The sequence below is a fragment of the Cupressus sempervirens genome, chromosome 2, assembly GCF_028749045.1.
Source record: "Cupressus sempervirens isolate cs-2001-9-10 chromosome 2, ASM2874904v1, whole genome shotgun sequence".
Lineage (NCBI taxonomy): Eukaryota > Viridiplantae > Streptophyta > Pinopsida > Cupressales > Cupressaceae > Cupressus > Cupressus sempervirens.
The window spans coordinates 462143916-462167402 of NC_143119.1; positions in this window are offsets into that span (position 1 = coordinate 462143916).

Here is a 23487-nt window from a genome sequence, read left to right on the forward strand (position 1 = left end):
TAAACAAAATTGGAAAATGGATCAAGAAGATTTCATGTCTTTCTCATGGCAACTTTGCTTATTATGTGTAAAATTGGCCTCATTCTTTTAACAATTATTTTCATGTTATCCATAGAATTTTTTTTATCATTTAAGTTTCTTGTTCTTGCAAGATGAACTACAAGATGTAGTGTTACTGGTGTTTGCAAATAAGTAGGATATTCCCAATGCAATGAATGTTGCAGAGATCATGATAAACTTGGGTTGCATTCTCTTAGGCAGTGAAACTTGTGAGTATTACATTCTTTATAATTTTTAGTATTAAAAATTGTAGATACTAATCATCTATTATGTTGCACTATTTCTACTTTGCATATAGTTTATCATCACTCTAGTAAACGAGAAAAAAATTGGAATGTTTAGTGTTGCTTGTGAAATAGCTTTTATCATGTCCTAAGGTATATACAAAGCATCTATGATAGTTTGTTAGAAATAAATCCTTTTATTTTAGTTCTTATGGCTTTTGTTTTATTTTGCAGGTTTTGAAAGATTACAGTCGAATAGGGTTCAAGAATTTTGTATTTCAAAAATGTCTTATTTCTCTATTGATACAGATCGATTGAGGTAAAAATTCAATTTTGATGCATACTCATATGTAGGATGAAAAATTATTTTGATGTGACATTATGTGTGTTCTCTTTCACATTTTACTATCAATTTTCTATCCAATTTAATGACCCAAAACTACTGAGAAAAACTGTGAAGGTCACAATTGCTATTAGAATCTTGTACTACCTTTTTATGTTTATCACTTACCTATCTGTAACTCCACAATCGATATTGACAGTCTCCTGCCCTCACCATGCAACTGAATTACTTTAGTTTTATTGATGCAACTAAACTATGAGTGCCTTTTGTGTTCTTGACAAATTGTAAGCTTTCAACTTTTGTGAAGCCATTACGGATGCAAATGAACAACTGGTGAGGTGTCAATTTTAAGGAAATTTTTTATTTCTATAATGTATAGTTCAATTGCTAGAAATATTTCATCTAGATTGTTAATTGATATATTGTTAACTTTTCATGTCATTTTCTACTTTGGTTGGGTAGTTCTCCTTGCATTTGTAAATCGTAAATCTTGCTGCAGTCTTTAGCCTAATGACAGTTTGGTATTACATCCAAGGCGATAACATAGTTGACTTAAAACTTTGCATTAAAGAAAACATCAACGGATAATATTTGAATTGTGGATATTTATAAATTATGTTGGTTTTATACATAGTTATAGTTATATATGCGCTCTTATGATGATGTGATTGGGATTGTAAGTTTTTTGTCATGTTTATCTGTTTGAAAAATAGATGAAATTATTGGCTTTAATTCCTAATAAATAATTCTTTCCTAATTTTATTCTTCCCTACAGGAACCAAAATTTAGATGTTTTGTGCCAATTATGCAAAGGCTTTGCTCTCATAGGAGCCTTTTAAACTGCACAAAATTTGAGTTGTAAAGCATAATTGCTCGGTGGAGACTCAGGATATTGTGCACATTTCTTCCTCCTTCCCATTATTTTGTATGAAATAAATCATGTGACAAATGAAACAATGGTGTGGAGGTAGACATGTGCACGATACCCTAACTCTCATGCACTGAGCAATTATGCTTTAGAATCAAGTTTTGTGCAGTTTAGAAGGCTCCTATGAGAGAAAATATTTTACAATAAATGGGATAGCTCGTCAAAATTTCTACATATCTTGGTCTCAATTTTGACACAAATGCAATATTTTTGTTGAAATTTTGATGCAAAACTGGTCCACTTTGGCATCGCTTATATGGCACTAGTGGAGAAATGTAAATTGATTTCATCATAATTTTGACACAAATACAATATTTAGGTCAAAATTTTGACGCAAAACTAGTCCACTTTGGCATCGCATGTATGCCACTGGCGGAGAAATGTAAATTGGATTCATCATAATTTTGACGTAAAATTATGAAGGTTTATGTTGAAATTTTGATGAGCACCACTGGCAAATGAGGAAATACCACTTCAGCTTGGACTAGGGAATCGACAAAATTCGCATCGATAATTCCACCTTTATGTAGTCAAAATTTCAATGCAAAATGTACGTGGCCAAAAATTGACCAAAAAAGATCGATAGTAAGCTTGGTCGCCTTATCGACCTACTCTTGTCAAAATTTTGACCTTTTTACGTCGAAATTTAAGGCTAAATTTATTAGTGCCATTCCACTTAGCTTTGGTTAGATTTTCAATTTCATTCTTTGTTGTGCTCCATATTCTTTTGAATCAACCCTAGGTAGGGTAACCAATTACTTGGCATATTAGCCTTGTTGATCTTGATTTCGTGGATATGAGTGATCATGACCTTTATCCATTCTACCTTGAAAACCTTAGGGAACAGTAGGGCATGGATAAGCCCTTTCTCAACAACTATTTTGTTCTCATCTTTTAAAACTCCATTGCTGCATAGCTTCTCATAAGATTCCCTAGTTTTAAATTCTCTAATCTCTCGTACTTTGCATAGGTAGCATGATCTTACATCCTGAATAGTCAAAACTTTGAGGGGGATTGACGACAGGGCACCAATAGCATCTTCAATCATTTCAGCAATTATATTGCCCCGAAAGTTTAATGGAGAACATTGGTCATTCCTCACACTTTGAGTATTGCTATCCTTCAACATTTCACTCAATGATGTCATTTTAGCTAGGGTGTCAAAGGATAAACTCTTCTACAATATCTTCTACAAATAATTTACTTGACACAAAAAGTATCACTTACTGATGTTAACAAATTTATCAATGCTCCATTGTGATTTTCTTGCTTTATCACTAAAATTTCCTTAATCACCTTTAAATCACTTGTGAGCTCTAAAATTGCCTGATGAATCAAAATGTATGCACAAATTCAGTAAATACCTTGAAATTTTTATTTTAGGTATGCAATAAATGCTCTTGAACTTGGTTAGTCAAGATTACCTCACTCAGCCAACATTGATTCATTCATTCAATAAATTAACTCCCTTGATCACTCAGTATATACTACAAAGCTTGGTCAATATATAGACTGTACCACTGATGCTTGGCACTTTATGTAGCAAATGATTCTCTTCTTCCTTTTTCCAGGTCTATTCTTAATGCATCTTTACTTATGTAGATATGTAATTTTAGCACATCTATGTTAGGAACTAATATAAGATACACTATTAAATTTACAATTGCTAGATACCTTCTTCCTTTAGTTGGTCGTGGTGTGATCACCAAATCCATTGGATTGGGTGATCTCTATTTTGTTTATTCCACTGCTTCCAACTTTCACTATCTCTATCCATGTATTTTTCCCTCTACTTTTTAATTTCCATTGTTTGGTGTTGGTGCTCTAGTTCTGCAATTTTTACTAATATGTCCAAATTTAAGACAACTAAAACATATTATTTCTCCATTCAACCATTTCTTTTAATTTCCTATGAAATGAGTCTTGATGTGCTTCTCTAGAATGTGTCCATACTCCATAATAGTGGCAACTATACCATGCATTTTAATCCCAATGATAAGAATTGCCTTTTCTTGGTGCACGTGTTTGTTTCTTAGGTGTTTAGTTGAACTTTTTCTTGAATCTGCACTCATGAGCTCTATGTCCATATTTATGATAGTTATAGAAATATCCTTTAAATGTAGTGAATGAATCATTTTTCTTTGATCTACATTCACATGCCTGATGTCCTACCTTCTTGCATTTTGAACAATTACTAATAGACTTAGATTTGGTAGTTTGCATACCATTCTTGCTTCTAAAAATATTTTTTGTGTGTCCAAGTTTACCACAATGATGACATTCAGGTTTTCCTTTAGCATTTCTTTGTTCTCCAATCTTTGATGATTCTCCTTCTTTAGTAAATGAAGAGTGCTTGTTGTATCCTAGTCTAGAGGTATCATTTGTTCTAGGTGATCTCATTAGTTCTTCAAAGTGTTTGACAACTTCACTTTGTTTGGTCACTCTTTCCATAATTTCCTTTTCATTCCTTGACTCACTTCTTAGTTGCTCATTTTTTGACCTTATGTTTTTGATCTCCAAGTGTTCTATTTGTCTCATGAGTAGCAACTATTAATTGATTTATCATATCTAACTAATTTGTGAGCTTATGTACTTTAAATGATCTCTCTTCAAGTCTGATTGTCATATGTCTTTTGTCTTATTCATGCATGGATTTTTCTTCTTCATCTTTCTTCTTTTTTTCTATTACTTCACATAGTAATATTGATTGATTTTCTTGTTCTATCTTGAGTTTTTTTGCCTCTTTTCTCAAAGCACTATTCTTTTCTAGTAGTTTTGCTATTGCTTCACTATTACCACTAGTCTTTCCACTATCAAGTAATTCTTTTGTGTCTACATCCTTGTATTGAATGTCATTACATTGTATTTCCATCTCTTTCCTTTTTGGCAATGATTTCCTCAACTCTTCTCTTTTACCTTCAAGTTGTTGCAATATGATTTAGTTTTTAATCATCTAGTTCTCAATTATTTTTCCCAACATGTATTCCTCCATCTCCATGATTTGATCCTCTTAAGCTATTAGGCTTCTTTCAAGAGAATTGAGCTTTGAAACTAATTTTTGGAAGGATTATTGGGAAACAAGATACATAGAGGAGGGAGGGGGTGAATCAAGATCTTAAACTTTAACTCCAAAAACCAAATTACTAAATTCATAGGTATTTCATCTCATATCTTAGATATAATATTAAAACTAAAATGTTGAATAGCAAATGAAATACATCACATCCATAAAATATTTAACACATAAAACAATTGATTTGTTTACCAGAAACACTTCAATATGAAGGTAAAACTAGGGTGGCGATGAAACCCACAAATCTTCATTGTTGCAATAATAAAGTTAACTTGTTAGGGTTACAATGTTTGATTATAATATATGATCTACCTTGTGAGGGGTTTTCCCTATTAAAAGCTTCAAGACTATTAAGTTATACCCCATTAAAGGATTTCACACTTATAATTAAGTAAGGACTTTGTTAGGAGATTTACATAGACTTGTTAGGATCACTTAGTTAAGAGAATTTTCCCTAATTCAAAATTGATTAAGTACCTAACCCTTGGTTTTCTTTGTAAGCTGATTTTAAATCTCTTCTATACAATGTGTGATCTGATCTCTCAAGTTGATATCTCCTTTCAATCCTTCACTACTTCGATTTCCCTTGTCTGAACTGATTCTAGACTTAGCCTTTCTTTCTCCATTCTATCCTTGTTCGGTCCTTCACTTTTGCATTCATTCACACATACAAATTCTCCCCTATCACTTGTACACTATAATTCTAGGGTTAGAATCATTCTTAAATATATGTTTTATGAAATTTCTAGATCTCAATCAATGGGTTACCATTCATCTTCTTTTTCCATTTCTATCAATTTTTTGATTGGTTAATCTAAATTTCTCAGGATCATTACCTTCTATAATGATGCATAATCTCCATTTTAACCATCTCTACAAATATTAAATCTCATATGGAAGTTAGCCAAAACTTTCACATAGCTATTTATGAAATTACAAATTCATATGACAAAACTAAACTACTCAACATCTAAATGTGCTAACATTTGGTCATTGTTGCCATTCATATATATTGGAACTCAACTTCTATATGCATAAGCTTCTCTTGTTTCTTGTTAAAAATTATCTTTTCACTTTGCTTGGTCTCCACTAAATTAAATCATCTTCTATATATGCTTGATCTCAACTAGGGTGCTCAACAATCACTAACTTATTTGGCATATAATGCAAAATAAACAAGTCCTTCATTTTGCTTGGCCTTTAGTAGATGGCTTGGTCGTAGTGATGACTATTTATCCTTACCTATTGAATTAATAAGTGTTTAGACACAAATAGACAATATAGGATTAAAGATAAACACTACTAGCATAATCTCCACTTGTACTTGCATTCTTTGTTAAGATATATGTTTGATATTTACTATGCTAAAATAAGTCTCAACTCTAGGAAATTCTCCAATCTATCTCATCCACATCTCAGTTGATTGCAATCTCCCAAGAAGAGTCTCTCTTGTAAAATTAGATGTGTAGGGAATAACTTTTTTAATCATTTATGTTGTTTGTTTGTATTTAGATGTAAAAAGTCCTCAATATATTCCTAATTTCTTTTCTCTACAAGTCTTAATTCCTATAACAAACTCTTCTATTCTACCAAAAATATTTCTTACATATTCATCTTGCATCATCTTAGCATCTTGAAAGAAGCATATCAAATTATATAATCAAACCTTCTAAGTATGTTTATCACCTTCAAATGTACTTTCCATAGTTCTCCAAAATTCATGAGAAAGTCTTTAAGATTTTACCTGACCAAATTCAGTTTCAAGAAGAGTTGATACTTGTTGGACTCTCTAGCAAGAATATTGTACATGAATAGGTTTTTCTAAGTTTCATTGAAACCCTCAAGCTTGTCTTCTTTAATTAGATCCTTTTTGCTTGCAGTAATCAACTAGTAACCCAGATCCATGCATAACATGTGTATCTTCATATTTTCTTTGCAATTGTCATAGTTAGCTCCACCAATAGTCAAAATTTCTTTCTTGAAGTGCACCATAGATCTCCTTAAGCTATTGATTATTATTTTCAAGGAACTGATGCTCTTATACCAATTGTTAGAAAGTAAAGTCCACCAAGATAACTAGGGGATAATGAATCTATTGTGTAATGAAAACAACTCTCAACATCTTCTTTAACTCTAAAATAAGTAAATAGTAGATGCAAAAACCATAGAAAGATAACCATACATAATAACACCAAATTTTTTAACTAGGGAAACCCTTGATTAGAGGGAAATCCCCAGTGGGGATGGTACCCACAAGATGATGTACTAGCATAAATGATCCTTGTGCAAGGATGAACCCTATTAAGACTTAATGAAATAAAATTAGTGTTGGAAATATGGATAAGTAGGATGAGTAAGGGTTATCATTTATGGAAACATATATCTCAAGATGAGATGGCAGAATGAATAGATAAAGACCCTACAGTTTGGGACATAAAATTGTCTAAGTTTTAGAAAATTTCACAGGAAGTACAAAGATAGTTTTTGATATTGCAAAGTCTACAGTGACTTTGGGAACATGTTTATTTAAGGAAAGTATTATAGAAAATCCTAATGATGTGTCTAAGTGAACAATATGATACAGTCAGTATGGTGTTAGGTTTACCAATAAAGGCAGTGAATAGAGAAGAACAGGGCACACCAATAAAAGATGAATAACATGTTAAGGAATTATTTTGTTTATGAAATAATTAATTAAATTTTTTTAGGCATAACATCCTAGATGTTAACCCTAAGTTAGCATGGGCTAATTTTATATTTTACCCAAACATGTGGAACCATTAAAGCCTACTAGACAAAGTTTTTTGCAAAAAGGAAAGGTATAAGTAAGAATTCATTACTTTCAAAGTATATGATGTGTATGCAAAATATGTATATAATATGAAAACTTATATGAAGGCTTTATGATGAAAATTTTAATGTAGTATCAACGATATCCAAAGTACAATAGTCAACAATAAAGAGGTTATTGCATCTATCTCATTTTGTATAAAGGCACTATATTGTATAATTGCATGTTAGGGCATTGCGCTCCTCTTGCATACATTTTTTATAGTATTACCAACTCCTAACAGGGTTGAACCAATTCCTAACAAGGTTGAGGATTTTAATAGGGCCTAGTTCTCTAATAAGGATCAAGCCACTATATGTACTTCACAATCTCCTAACAGGGTCAATATCCTTAACATGATTCTTTTTTTAAGTGGATCATTTTGTGGGTACCATCCCATTGGGGTTTTCCCTTGGCCAGAGTTTCCCTAGTTAACAAAATATAGTGTTATGAGTTCTCTTTGTGTATGTATTTATTTACTATTCAAAATTATTGGTTTACTTTCATATGCATGTTGTAAAGTAATTAATAATATCCAATTGTGGGAAAAAGTTTGTAGAATACTGATTCACCATCCCTCTCAGTATTATTTGTTTCTAACAATTGGTATTAAAGCATAATTACTCAGAAGAGGCTTAACAACTTGAGTAAGATCCCTATGGATATGGAATAGTTAAAGAGGAACCTTGAAGAAGCCCTTGAGAAAATTGATCTTCTTACAAAATAACGAGACAACCTGAAAGAAAGGTACGAAGATGCTAAAGATTACATTGGAAAACTAAAAGATAAGATTGATCATCTCAAATCTAGAAAATATCCAAGAGAGCATACTAGTGATAACATTATGATGGTGGTAGTGTGAGATTTGGAAACAATGAACCTTGTTGCATAAAGGAAAAGGTTGTATTTCACTAACTAATAAACTTAGATGTGATAATGCTTACTAGGTTGAAGGACTAAAGCATAATCTAATGAGTGTCACACAGTTGAATAAGATTGGATTTAAGGTAGAATTCATGAATGGGAAGGCTTAACTGTTGGATGGAATAGGAAATTTGGTTGGGTCTAGTAAACAAACAAAAGGTAACCTATTCTAACTAGATCCCAGTGAAAGTTCATATTTGAGTGCTAAAGTAGAAGAAATGGTTATGGCATAAAAGCTTGTGTCATGTGAATTTTGATAATCTTGTCAAGATAAGAAAAAATAGAAGAGTAAGAGGTATTCATACTTTGAGGAAACCTGATATGGGTCTATGCAAAAATTTTCAAATTAGTAAGATGGGTAAGATAAGTTTCAGAAGCAAAGACTATCATTTAGAAGAAGTCTTGGAGCTAGTGCATACACACTTATGTGGACCTATTAGAATAGAGAGCGACATTGGAGATAAGTATTTTATTCTATCTATTGAGGATTATTCTACAATGATGACTATAATGTATCTAAAAGAAAAATTTGAAGCTTTACAAAAGTTTAAATGGTATTTGACAAGAGTAGAGAAAGAAACTAGAAAGAAGCTAAAACATTTGAGATTAGACAGAGGCGGTGAATTCATTTACAATGAGTTTAATGAATTCTACATTGAAAAGAAATTAAGAGATAGGTATCAGCCCTTGGTACACCTCAGCAGAATGGCATAGCTAAAAGAAGGAATAGATCCATCATAGATTGTGCAAGAACCTTGATGATAGAAAAGAGTGTTGCAATCAAATAATGAAAGGAAGAAATTGGTATTGCTATGTATATCTTGACCAAAGTATAGTTGAAGAAAGACTCAAATCAAAAACCTTAACTATGGCATGGCTACAAAGTAGCAAATGTTATATCTTGAAGGAATCTAGGAAAGGTAAATTTGATGTCAAAGGTGATGAAGGCATATTCTTAGGATACTCTTGCAGAAGTAAAGCATACAAGTGTTTGAATCTAACTACTCATAAGATCATAGAAAGTGCACATGTGAGGATTGATGAATTTGCAAAAAAGAGTGAAGAGGAAAGAAACAAAGAACATGAGGATAACAAAAATTTTGTTTATTATGAACTTGATACCATGCCAAATCTATTTGGAAGTTAGAAGGTCTCACCTCCTAAGTCCCCAAAATCTCCAAAAGCTACTAACATACATCCAATGCAACCTAAGTCATAGTCTAAAGGATCTGAATCACAATTAGACACTATTGAGCTAGTGCCTAAGCTAACTGAGTTAGATGGACCTGAGCTTTGTATAGAAGATCATGAAGAGGTTAATGGAACATGTTCAAAATCCAAAGTACTTATGTTAGCAAGATATGTCAAAGAGCACCATGCACCTAATCGGATCATTGGAGACAAGTCAGATGGAAGAATGACAAGAAACAAATTGAAAGGTACATGTTTGTTTGCTGAATTTGAACCTAGAAATGTTAAAGATGCTTTGGATAATGAAAGTTGGATTCAATCTATTATTGAAGAAATAGAATAGAGAAGAATAAGACTTGGACTCTTGTTCCTAGATCCAAGGGTAAAAATGTAATTGTTAAAAAGTGGGTATTCAGAAATAAATTAAATGAAGATGGAGAAGTTTCAAGAAAAAAAGAAAAGTTAGTTTGTAAAGGTTATTCTCAAGAAGAAGGTATTGATTATGGTGAAACTTTTTCTCCTATTGCAAGATTAGAAGGTGTTAGAAATTTACTATCATATGCAACATGTAGAGGATTTAAATTTTATCAAATGGATTTAAAATATGCATTCTTAAATGGAATTCATGATGAGGAAGTATACATTGAACAATATGAAGGTTTTGTAGATACTAGCAAAAGAGACATGGTCTACAAATTACACAAAGCTTTGTATGGTCTCAAGCAAGCTCCCATAGCTCAGTATGAAAGACTTCATAACTATTACTTGATAAAGATTGGTTTTCAAAGAATAAATGATAACAATAGTCTATATATCAAAGAAGGACTAGACAAGAATATTGTGTTGGAAAAATATTTGTGAATGACACTTTATTTATAGGAAACGATGACTTATGCAAGGCATTTTCAGTATAGATGAGTAAATAATTTGAGATGTCCATGTTTGGAGAGATAAAATTCTTTATTGGATTGTTGATCCAGCAGAAGAAAGATGAAATCTATATTACTCAATCCAAATATATCAAGGAGATACTAAATAAATTCAGAATGGAAGATTCAAAACCTATTGGAACACCTATGCCTACTAGACATAAGCTTTCCAAAAATGATGATTCCAAAGAGCTAGATCAAACCACATATAGATCAATGATTGGAAATTTGCAGTATGTAGTGTACACAAGGCCTAATATTGCATTAGCAGTTGGTATGGTGGCAAGATTCTCAACAAATCCCAAGGAAAATACTAAAGACTATGGATTATGGCACAAAAAGGAAGACAATTTGGATTTGAAAGCATTCACAAATGACGATTGGGTAGCAAGTGTTGATGACAGAAAAAACACAAGTGGAGGAGCATTCTTTCTTGGTAAAAGACTAGTATCTTGGACAAGCAAAAAGAAGAATTGTATTTCTCAATCAACAATAGAAGTAGAGTATGTGGAAGCAACATTTAATTATCCTAATGTTGTTTAGTTCAAGCAAATATTGGTAGGTATGAAGATAGAGATCAAAAAATCTAGTGGTTATCTTCTGTCATAACACTAGTGCAATTAATATATCCAAAAATCCTATGATGCATACCAAAACCAAGCACATTGCTATAAAATATCATTTTTTGAGATAATTGAAATATGTGAATACTAAAAAGAAAATTGTAGATATATTCACTAAGCCATTACCTAAGGATGCATTTTTATATCTAAGAGGTAAATTAGGGGTCATTCCCCTATCTGAAGCTCACTAAATGCAATTTAGTGATGCATTAACTAGAGCATGTTGAAGATCAAACAGTTGATGTAATATTGAACAGGGCACATTACAAATGAATCAAAACATGAGGTATACTGATATTCACTAAACATTGTCTTTGGCATGGGATGTCAAAGAGGGAGAAGTTTTTTGTCATATCTCATAGGAATTTTATTACTTCAGAGATATCATAAAAAGATGTTGAAGACAAAGTTTTGTTGATAGAGGGAGAAACTGGAGGTAGGGGGAGTTCACACTAATAGAGGGAGTTCTCATGGATGAGAATCAAAATGAAAATAAGGATATGTTCCTTACTTTATTCTTGCTCTAAAATTTTATTGTATTATGACATGTTGTGTTGCCATCAATGCCAAAGAGGGAGTTGTTGAAAACAATTTATTAATTGTGTAATGTCTTTTATGTTACACAAAATTTCATATCATTGTCATTCAATGTATGCCAAGCTCACTTAGGTGATGAAGACAATTTCATGTGTCTGCCAAGCATTCTAGAGTTTGACTAGTTCAAAAGACAGTGTTTACCAAGTTCACTCAGTCATCAAAGGAAAGTTTGCAAAAGTTGAGTGTTAATTGAGCTCACTTAGTTAATGAAGAAAATGTTGGATGAAACCAATATTAACTAAGCTCACTTGGTTACCAAAAGAACTTTGTGAATATGTAGTGTTAATTGAGTTTTCTTGGTTAACATAGGAAAATTATTTTTGAGTTAGTGTACACTAAGCATGGTCAGCTAATGAAGGATTTTCTTGTTTTGGCACATTGAGTTTGATTGATTTAGTTTTTGGTTCTAGCCAACTAAGGATTTGAATATTAAGTATTTTAATTTGTATTCAAGCCAACTTGACAATGTGTATGATATAAATATAAGGTCAAATTGAGTATTGAATGTGTGGAAGTGGAACATAATAGAAGATTTGATGATGCTTGGAGGAAGTGAATTAAAAGGATAAGTAGTATATCCTTGTTGATCTGCAAAGATACATTCGATCAATAAGGATCAAGTATAAAAGCCAAAATTGAGATCTATAATCAATGATTCAATTGCATCAAAAATTGGATCATCTCATTGTTACTTTCTAACTATTGTAGCAATGATCTAAATCTCTTAACTGATTTGGCTTAATAGCTATTTGTAAATCCTCTAACAAGGTGGCATTTCTATTTGAAGTGTTTAAAGACCTCTAATAAGGCCACTCCTAATAGGGTGATTAAATCCTATAATAGGGTCATATGAACCTAACAATGTGTCTCGTAACCTTTTAGAGGGTTGGCTCCTAATAGGGCTCACTTCAGAAGAGTGAAAATCAGTAACTAGTTACAATTGGTAGTTTTTCCCAAATTGGGTTTTCACATTAAATCTTAGTGTCACTTGTATTTATGTTATTTCTTTTATGTGTATGAAAATAAGTCAATATTAAGGATAATCACATAAAAGATCTTATGATTTTCATTTGTTGAGTTATTGTTGTTATTTTGTTATTGTCGAGTTACAATATTTGTTAGTGTGAACTGAGTGCATGTGTGTTTGTTTAGTTACAACAGAATACAGTTTGATTAGAGTTTTGATTTCTATTGACATCTAATGGATGTAGGATTTATTTTTGTAGTAACTAATTCACCCCTCCCCTCTTAGTTACTCTTATATTTCCAACAACCCTAAGTTAGCATGGGCTAATTTTGTATTTATCAAGCCGCATGAATCCAAACTCTGTCTGCTAGTCTTTAAAGAATAGTTAATCTATTGACATTAATGATAAAAATTTTCAAGAATGTTGTATGAAATATTGTGGTTTTAATTAAATTATTTTAAGATCAAATTTGGACTCATATATTCCCTCAATTTGTACCTAAAAATGTCAATCTAGGGTCATAGATTGATGAATTGTATAGTGGCTATCTGCTCAAGGGATGAAGATAAAAAGCCAAGTGTTGATGAATATAACTATGAAAAGAAATCTACAACAAAGAAAATAATTCCAGAGATTGGAACTATCACTTCCTAGCAACTGGAACTACACACACATTGAACAAAACAAATAATTTATTAAAAGAAATAAAAACATCTATCCATATTAACAATTCTAAAATAAAACATTAATCAACTTTTCCAAACCAAGCTCAAACCTAAAATATATTATCAAACTAAACTAATAAAATTTAGACCTCACAATAATTAAAATAAATTAGATCTAACTTATTAAAATAAAATAAAACTAATTAAAACTTCACAATTATTTGAATAGATTACAGCTATCTTATTAAAATAAAATAAAAATAATTGAAAGCACAAAACTCTTAAAATAAATTAGAACTAATTAAATCAAACTAATTAAATCAAACTAATTAAAATAGCACAACTATAAATTAAAGCTATTCTAATAAATAAAATCAAGCTAAAATAAAATGCATAAAAGAAAATATCACCAAGCTTCCCAAGGAGTGGGCCCTTGCTCCTAGTTTGTACGGTAGATTAAATGAAATCATTTTTTGAAGGAACGATCATGCAAATGAATCATTTATTTATTAGAGAAGTAGTATAGATGTTTCTCTCTATGATATTGCCTTTATACAATGAAATGACATATAACAAATCCTCAACTATTTACTATTCATAGATATTAATTATTGGAAAATTTCCTAGTTATTCTTTCCTCTACCAATATTATATTTTTGTAGCCCTATTCTGTAGCACATGATTCTATTCTCTTGCCACTCCTTTAGGAATTATTTGTGGCTTGTGGGTTGGAATAAAACAAGGCTATTCTTTTGGCATACATACAAGTTTACAACATTATTTTATTAGTTTCAACATAAAATAATTTATACTATTTTATGTCATATGAGTACAAAAATGACATATTTGTTTTTATAACAAAAATATCTAATATTTAGCAAAATAAATAATTAATAGTTACAATTATTTGTTGCCAAGCATATTCATGAGATGTAGGGATTTTGTTTTCTCTTTCTCTATAACATGTATATTATTTTCCAAAGTTAAAATAATAATGCTTATTAGTAAATCCAATCAATAAGTAATTCCATATTTTATCTAAAGACTATATTATTCAAATACCACTTACATATATTTAATCATATGCACAACATAGTATAGAAAAATGGTAGGACGTGGAATGAAAATAGAATGCGAGAATGGGTATGAATGTTCATGAAAGCTAGGATAAATATAAAACAAATAGAGCATAATTTTGTTTCATCATTCCCCCCAACTTAACATATTGCATGTCTTTGTGAAACCATTTTGATAAAGAGGTCTTTGGTTTGAACTAGAAGCACTTAAATTTATGGCTTTGGGCTTTGTCTCCACCCTAAAATGTTATGGCTCATGTATAAATACAAAGCCATTTCTTTTCTTCATATGACCAATTTTTTTTATTTTTCTTTTACAAATTTCTATTTCCAATACTGATAGCTCTTTCAATTTTTTTTCATAATTTTTTCTCTTTTCTTCTTCTTTTTCCTTTATTTTCATTTTTTATAGCACCATGGTTCAAATGGTTACATATATGAGGGTTCATGAAGTTTTTATCTCATGCTACACAAGCTTATTTAAAATGGGTGAAATAGGAGACAAAACAAGGAATTATATAGGATAGAAATAATGGATAGTAAGATGAGATGATTAAGGGTAATATAGAAGATATATAATAGGATGAGATATCTTACCCCAATTGAAAGGGTTGACCGTCCATGAGAAATAAGGAAAGGTGAGGCAAGGGTGTTGCATAAAGATAAATATAATAAGAAATATAAATATAGTTAAGAGATAAAATAATGAAAAACAAAACCAACATGCATACCCAAAGAGGCCAAGGTTGGAATAAAGAGAAACTCAACAACTACATCCTCCAACAAAATTGATGAATCAACAACAAGGAACTAAGAAAGACACCTAGAATTACAACACCACAAAATAACTCCATCTGATTGAAATCACTAGAGAGCATGCCACTTGAAGGAACCAAAAATTGTAACAAATACTGCAATGTTAGGAGCCACCATCATCAAACTTAACCATTGTAGAAAAAATAGTGGGTAGCATATTCCATTGAAACACCTCGACTAAACATGTAGGACACATTATGAGTGATCAAAGTTTCATTGACCACACTAAATAAGAGCTTCAAGAGTGAGTGATAGGTGGTGCCAAAAATGAAAGAACTACAAAATCCATTGAGTTTTCTAGAAAAATAATGATGAGTAGAAAACAATAACACCAATTATTGCATTTGTATTTTCTTTTTCTTTTTTCCATTGTTTTTCAATTTTATTTTATTTTTCAAGTTTTTTTTTCAAATTTTGGTAATGACAAGTGACCATTGGAAAGCAAGTTTTCAATCATTAACTACTTAAAGCTAGTGTAAGAAAATGTTTTCACCACTAAGAATTTATTTTGTAGTTAATATTTGCTTGAAACCAATTTTCAAATATTAACTGGCCACCAATGCCAGAAGATTTTCATTGTTGGATCTTTTATTGATTTTTAATTTTTTTCAATAACTACATAGAATGAACAAATAAAAATGAATCCTAACATGGATGAGGAAAAATAAGACCATCCAAAACTTAAGTTCCATCCCTAATCCCATTAAAGGTATGAGTGAAACAAAATTGCATACTGAGCTTGAAATGATGACCAAGAATAACCTCAACATAATTAGAACTACAAAACCAATGTAGTAGAAAAATATTGATCCATGCATCTTATGCCACCGAATCTAAAATATTCTTGGAGAACTTTAGAATATACTAGCACACTTGAGTAAGAGAATTACTCACAAGGATAATGATCCTCACAAGACACAGTGCTCCTATTAGGAAAAAACTAGATTTCCAGACACAAAGCTATGCTATCCAATCCTTTTAAAGAATAAGAGATATCCAAAACATGAAATAGAACACCATCATTATCAAATACAAGGTGGTAGATTTAAATACCAACTATAGTCTCTAATGTTTCCATAAAACTTCAGAGAGGTAGAAACTCATCTATAGAAGAAATGTGATGATATCCAATATGCTCAAGATTATTATACACATCTTCAAAGTATTTCTAGATGTGTATCTCAATAAAATGATACCACATTGTGCATGGATCTCATAGACCTAGTTGCATAGTGTCTTCCATGTGATCCAACATCATAGAAAAAGAAATCCCATATCAAGGTTAGGTGAACATTTTATGCCAAAATCTTCCTGTGAGCTCTAAAAGCACAATTGAAACTGATACACACTAGATAGATAACAAGCCCACAAAATCTTAACAAATTCAACATAGTATGTTATTAAATTATTTTTTAGAGAAGCATCATCAACTGGTATTGATGCTAAGATATATCATCTTAGCACAACAAGAGACATGTAATCATATTCTCAAAACCAAGCATATCAAGTATAATAAAGCAATATCATCCATTCAATAATTCTACCATTAAGTAGGTAATTCATTTGTATAAATTATTGGTAGATTAATTTATATGAATAAATATTCAAAAAAATAGATGAATAGAATTATGTTGAATACACAATATCAATTCCAATCGATAGAAACATGCATACCTTGATGTGGTCCAAGTATTACAAGGTTTGGTATATCAAAAGCACCAATGAGAAGTCAAAAAGGATTAATTGGAAATCAGCCAAGATTTCCAAAATTCAATGGATTCCCCAACTTAACTTCATACCACAAGGGCACTATGATAATCAAAGAAATAGAGTAGCCTATTCAAGAAACTTTGCATCATAAATCAACCAAAGATTTTGAAAATTCAATGGATATCCCCCTAGCATGATTTCACATTACAAAAGCATGAGATCATTAAGAGAATCCAAGGAATTTATAAATGTTTTTTCAATAAATGGTCATCGTAAGACATTACAAAGAATCAAGAGTGATATGGATATTTACTTTGATTTTTTTTAAATGCATGATCATCCATTGATAACTTTATTTGGCCATTAATGCATATAGTCCCTTATGATTGTGCTTAATCAATTATCAATGGTCCCAAATCAACATGCGAGGAATATGCATTTTAACCATAGGCCTCCAAAGATCATTATGGATAAGTGGAAAATTAATAAAAGATAGATCTTGGAGAGTTTGAAAACACATTTGCAGAATTAATAATGCACATTGTTTAATACTCCTTATTGTAGGATGAATGGAAACACATATATTTATGATTCTAATAATTAAAATTGACACAATTTGAATTATGACCTCATTTGTGTGTATTTGTGAATCCCTCAGTAGAAAAGATGAATAAAGTTGATTACAATTAAATAATTTATAGTTTTCTTCTAAGTCGATTAAACAAAAATAACATCCCTTATATGCATCAATATATTCCAATGTTGATTTACCAATTTTAAGCACATAATTAGATGGTAAAAGAATCCTTGAATGCTCAATATTATATGTAGTTTCAACCACCTTATTATGAAACATATTAGAAAGAATTATATTTTCCCTTGGTTGATATGGTGGAATAGATTGTGGATGAAATGAATGGAATAAAGATAATAGAAAAGGTCATATTGGATATAGAGTAGATGAATATGAATAAGATATAAATAATGGAGATTTTAGAATATAAGATGGATATACAAGTTTTTGTGAGCATGCATGATGACATTCATTGTGCATACTAGGTCAAAAATTATGTTTTGAAGAAACATGTTGTCTTTGCAATATATAAGTAAGTTATGGGGTCATTATGTAAGAAATTATAAACAAGTAAGAAATGATGACCATATAGAGACTAGAAGTAGAAATCCATTGAAGAAACTAATTTGTCAAATCAGGATAAATAAAATTTTGAATAATTTTTGGAAAATGGGAAAACTAATCATAAAGATGGGAAGGATAAAATAATTTGTGTCACTTCATAAAGAGGTAATTATAGTGTTAAAATAGGATATGAAAATATTATTAACTCCCAACAATGGGAAAAGATAGATATCCCTCTAAATCTTTGATGGGATGCAACATATCTACCCAAGACTAGGATTTTTCTTTGGGCAACCCTACAAGAGAGAATCCACATGATGGATAGGTTTACCAAGATGGGCTTTGAGGGACCTTCAAGATGCTCTTTATGTGAAAATGAATATAAGATGGCTGAATATTTTTTGTTCCAATGTCCCTTTGCAAGGAAATGTTGGCAATGATTATCCTAAAAACTTAACTAGTCAACTGCATTCCTGGATAGGTTAAACAATTTTTTAAATAGTTGGCCTAAAAAACTAGATTCCAAGGTCTATAGTAATTTATGGAAAATATCACTACAAAGCCATTTTATGAAGCGACATAATAATGTGAATTTGGCTTTTTTTTTAAAGAATCCCCAATGTTGTCGATATTGTGACAACACTGTCAATAGTTTGATGAAATCCATAATATAAGGAAAAAAAGAGAATAACATTAATCATTCCCAACCATACAAAAAAAATTCCTTGTCGAAGTCATGAAGAATGAAGTAACTGAAGAAATGAAAACTTAATTATTTAAATTTTGTTAGCAATCACATTTGGGGCTACAACCATTGAATCATAGGTGAGTTGCTTTCTATTTTAGAAAAACTCATTCCTTTTTTGGTTGCCCGGGAATGGAAGGGAAACTAAAATTTATTAAATTTTAATTGATTATATTTTAACTTACACCACCACCTATTTTTTAATTAATTAATTAACTTTGGTTTTAGGAGTGAATATATATTTTGTCTTGTGTCATTCAATTGTGATCTATGGTTATGAATTGGCTAGTATTTGGTTTTCCTTATTGCACCCTAGTTGTGAATGACTCTGCACAAATCATTTTTTGGGTAACTACATATTGAATGGTGAGTATTTGTACCAAGTACTCCAAAATCATCCATTTCATACTTGCATTTGTACACGATGTCTTTCTACTTGCATATGTCCCACCTATTTTTAAAACTTATTTATTCATGCTGGATTTGGGAGTGAATATATATGTTGTCTCTTTCCATGAATTTATGGTCTATGACTATGCATACTAAATGGTAAGTGTCTATATAGACCAAATAGTGATATGTGCATGCTGAATGGTAAGTGTCTCTATAGATCAAATAATGATATGTACATATAGAATGATAAGTATTTATATTGAGTTTTCCAAAATCATCTATTTCATATGATCATGTGTACACAATTTATAGTTTCATAATTTGATTGAGTTAGTTTGAAGTTCTTGATTTCTTTAGTCAAGTATTGATGATTGTTTTTATTGATTTTGACATTTTCAAACTAATGTTATCAACATATGAAGCCTTTGCATGCTAAATTGGTTTGGACATTTTAATTGTGAGAAATTAATAAAATACTATAAAAATTTATAGCTATATTTCTAAAATTATTTCATTAAAAAAATATGAATAGTTTAAAACTTAAGACCATTAAAAGTAATATTATTGGAAACTATTTGGTTATCCAAAGATCTAATGATAGAACATACAACTCTCATATAAATTAGATTCATAGGAAATAAATAGATATGATCATGAACAAGATAAGTAGAGATGTGCTAAAGTTGATAGGCACAATATGAAAAGCACAAAACCTAAATCAAAACATTACTAAAGTTGACAGGCACAATATGAATAGTACAAAATATAAATCGAAACACCACTCTAGATATCTTCCACTAATAACAATTCTAAAACATAATTACTTGTAATATAGGTATAGTATTTTGTGTAAAAAACTATGCACCTACTTATCTAAACCAAATGAAACAAATAGTTCCCATGAAAAACAATTGTTGACAATAAATTAAATTTTGGTGATCACATCTATGCCAAATTATATAGATAAGGGTTTATTTTAATAATTGATCAACCATTGAGTAGCTACATTAGGTAAGATCATTCATTGGGAAGTGAAGTGCATTTCAAAGAGGCTATTATTACTACTAGTTTGGATTAGAATTATCTTAGATTTCCTTCACAAAAATTGCAAATTGACTTTATACATTGGGTTACATTTGGTATCACTTTGGCTACTTACATGCAAGCAAGAAAAATGGCCATGTGAGCAATTAGGTCAAACTTGTAATTGACTATGAAATGCATTTCCTACAATTCATTTGTAACAAAATAATATTAAATGCATCCCATTCTGATTTATGATTGATGTAATGTAATTTCCTTGAAATTGTCTAATCAATGTGTGACACAATTATTTTTTCTTATTTTTTAAACATTTCATTTAATATTGATATGATTCTTCCAAGCTTTAATTTATGATTTAGTTTGTTATATATATATATATATATATCAATTTACTGTTGTACTGTAGGCTCTTGCCTGATTTAGTTTGTTATATGATGTGAATTCCTATTTTGAGTTAATGTGGATTCTTATCTCGAATGATAAAATCCTCATCGTTTTAGTCTTTTATATTTAAAATTAACATTTCTGTATTTAGTATAGAAGATTATTGATATTATTTTATATGTTAGAAGCTTATATTATTAATAATCTGTTTAAATTTGGAGATTAGAATTTGGTGTGATTATGATTTATTTGTTAATTGAATATTGATTAAGGGTACTTCATTTTTAATATTAAAGTAATTTGTAAAGCTAAGAATATCAAAATAAGTAGTGTACCAAAGAGATAACATAAAAAAAAGTGATATACATGAGACAATCCTATGTCCTCCTATACCTTTATTTACTAGATATTATATATATTATTGATTACACTCACTATTTTTGTGTTTAGAATATAAATAGTTTATACAGTCATATAACAAAAAAGAGGTTAACTTTTAGCCTCTAATCCCACTACCCAATAAATTACTAGCATCTTTAGAGACCAAAAGTGTGAATTGTTTTGAGGAGTAACATATTTATCCCTAATTTCATCCCATGTCCCCAATCGGTTGTCAAATACAATATGATTAATAAAATTTTAGCTTTCCCTTTTTTTAAAAACATTGAGTTAATTCCAAAGGTTTCTCATTAAGTTAGATGCCTTACAAGAGAGATTTATCTATGACAGGTGATGTAGGAGGTGTAGACACTTACAATCATTCTAAACACTATATTAATTTATTTAATTTTTCCCTTGACATTATAATAGATTATTAATTTATTAATTATATTTTCCATATTCTTCTACTCATTTAATTGAATAGTTTCACTTCCCTAATTTATTTAAATTTAATTTAAATGTGTCATCTCTAATGTGTTGAATTTATTTAATATATAGTGCTCCATAAATCCCCTTATAAATAATTTTCAATTTATTTAATTCCCTCCACTATATTAAATTCTATAATTGTAGGATTAAGTTCAATCCTATTTAATTTAATCCTAATCCCACCTAAAACCTATTCTACCACCCATCACTCTCATCCTTCTAAGTATACCCACTAGTTAATCCCACTTAATTATCCTAAACACTTTCATAAACACTTTTTGAGCCCCTAAGTATTTTCTCACACATGTGTGAGCAATTCAAAATCCAAGAAAGCCATCCTTTTATTATTTTATCCAAAAATCCTCTTACACTCTTACACACGTGTCCCCCTTTCCTTTCTCCAAGGTTTCTCACACATGTGAGAAAACCTTGAGCCATCTCTATCACCAAAAATGCTTATGTTGACATTTGCATGGCTTGCTTCTTTAGCCCATGTGTTTTCCTTGTGGCACCTATGTGGATGCCACATAGATGTCACCTCCCCAAGGCCTCTCTCAAGCTTATAAATAGAGCCCTTGTCTCAAGCATTTTTTATCTCCTCCATTTGCATTGTTATCATGCTAGTGTAGTTCTAGAGCTCTTAGTGATTTCATGCATTGTTACTAACTCTTGGTAGTTGTTAGATTTTATTTCTTGCATTAACAATCTAGCTTATTTTCTTTCATTCATCTTCATTTCCTAGAATATTTTAAGAATGGCTTCTTCCATGGCCTCCTTTTGAAGCATTCCTCACTCACCTAACTTAGTTTCATATCTCATTCTCATACATTCATCATTGAAGGGATTCGTTTAATTATTGTGGTTGGGAGAGCACATCCACATCCCTCCAACTAGAACACACCAACAAGGTTCATATTGGTGTTCTTGTTGAGCCACTCTGATGTTGCCTAGGACTCATATCTATCAATTGTTTAGCTTAGTAAAATACAAATAGTTTTAGTTGTTTATTGTTTGAATATTGATATATGAACATGTATAACTAATGTTTGCCTTTTTTAAGCATGCTCTTGATAGGTAGGTTTTTCACGTATATAGGAGAGCCTCCAACAACATTCTTGTGACATAGGAATGCTCAAACCTATGTCCAAGCTCTCAATATTGAGACAAACACATTAGATCCAAATAATTTTAAATTAAACTTTCCAAATACACTATCATATAAAGGCACATCTTTCCATTATTTTCATTTCTTAATAAAAGTATTACTATGCTAGTTCATTGTCAAACAATGAAAATCCATTACAAATCACAAATCTATAAAATAGTCATTGATATTAAACCAACAAGGATATCTTGTAATAGACCTAGTGTGCTCATGAAAAAAGAATCTACAAAAATGAGAAGATGAAAATACAGACTCACAATCCAATGATTGGGTGACAAAAACCATAATCTAGAGCTTTGAATTGTTCAAATATTTCAACATTCCTTGTAACCTGATGAATGAGAAGTTTAAAGTCTAGATTATGAAATTTCAATATTTAAATTTGTATCTATACATCGTTAAGAACCAAATATATGATATGTAGAAGTATGCTGAAATATTATCAAAATGAAAAAAATGAAATGGATGGTGTGTATAAATGTACCCTAGTATTACCATCATGATAATTATAATCTAAATCTTGGTAAAGGTAAAAAATTATCACATTTAATATAAATTAGGCCAACTTCTATGATGAAGGAATGAATGAAATGAGTTATGTAACTCCTCCTTTCATTTGGTATGACAAGAAGCAAAATGTCAATTTAGAACTTTATAAAGAACTCTACATAAGTGATAATAATGAAGAAATTTTAAAAAAATGAAACTCTCCATATGAAAAAGCATAAATGGTATTTTTTCAACCATCTCATCTTGTAATCCTAGGATAGTGGCTATAGCTTAACTTTTTT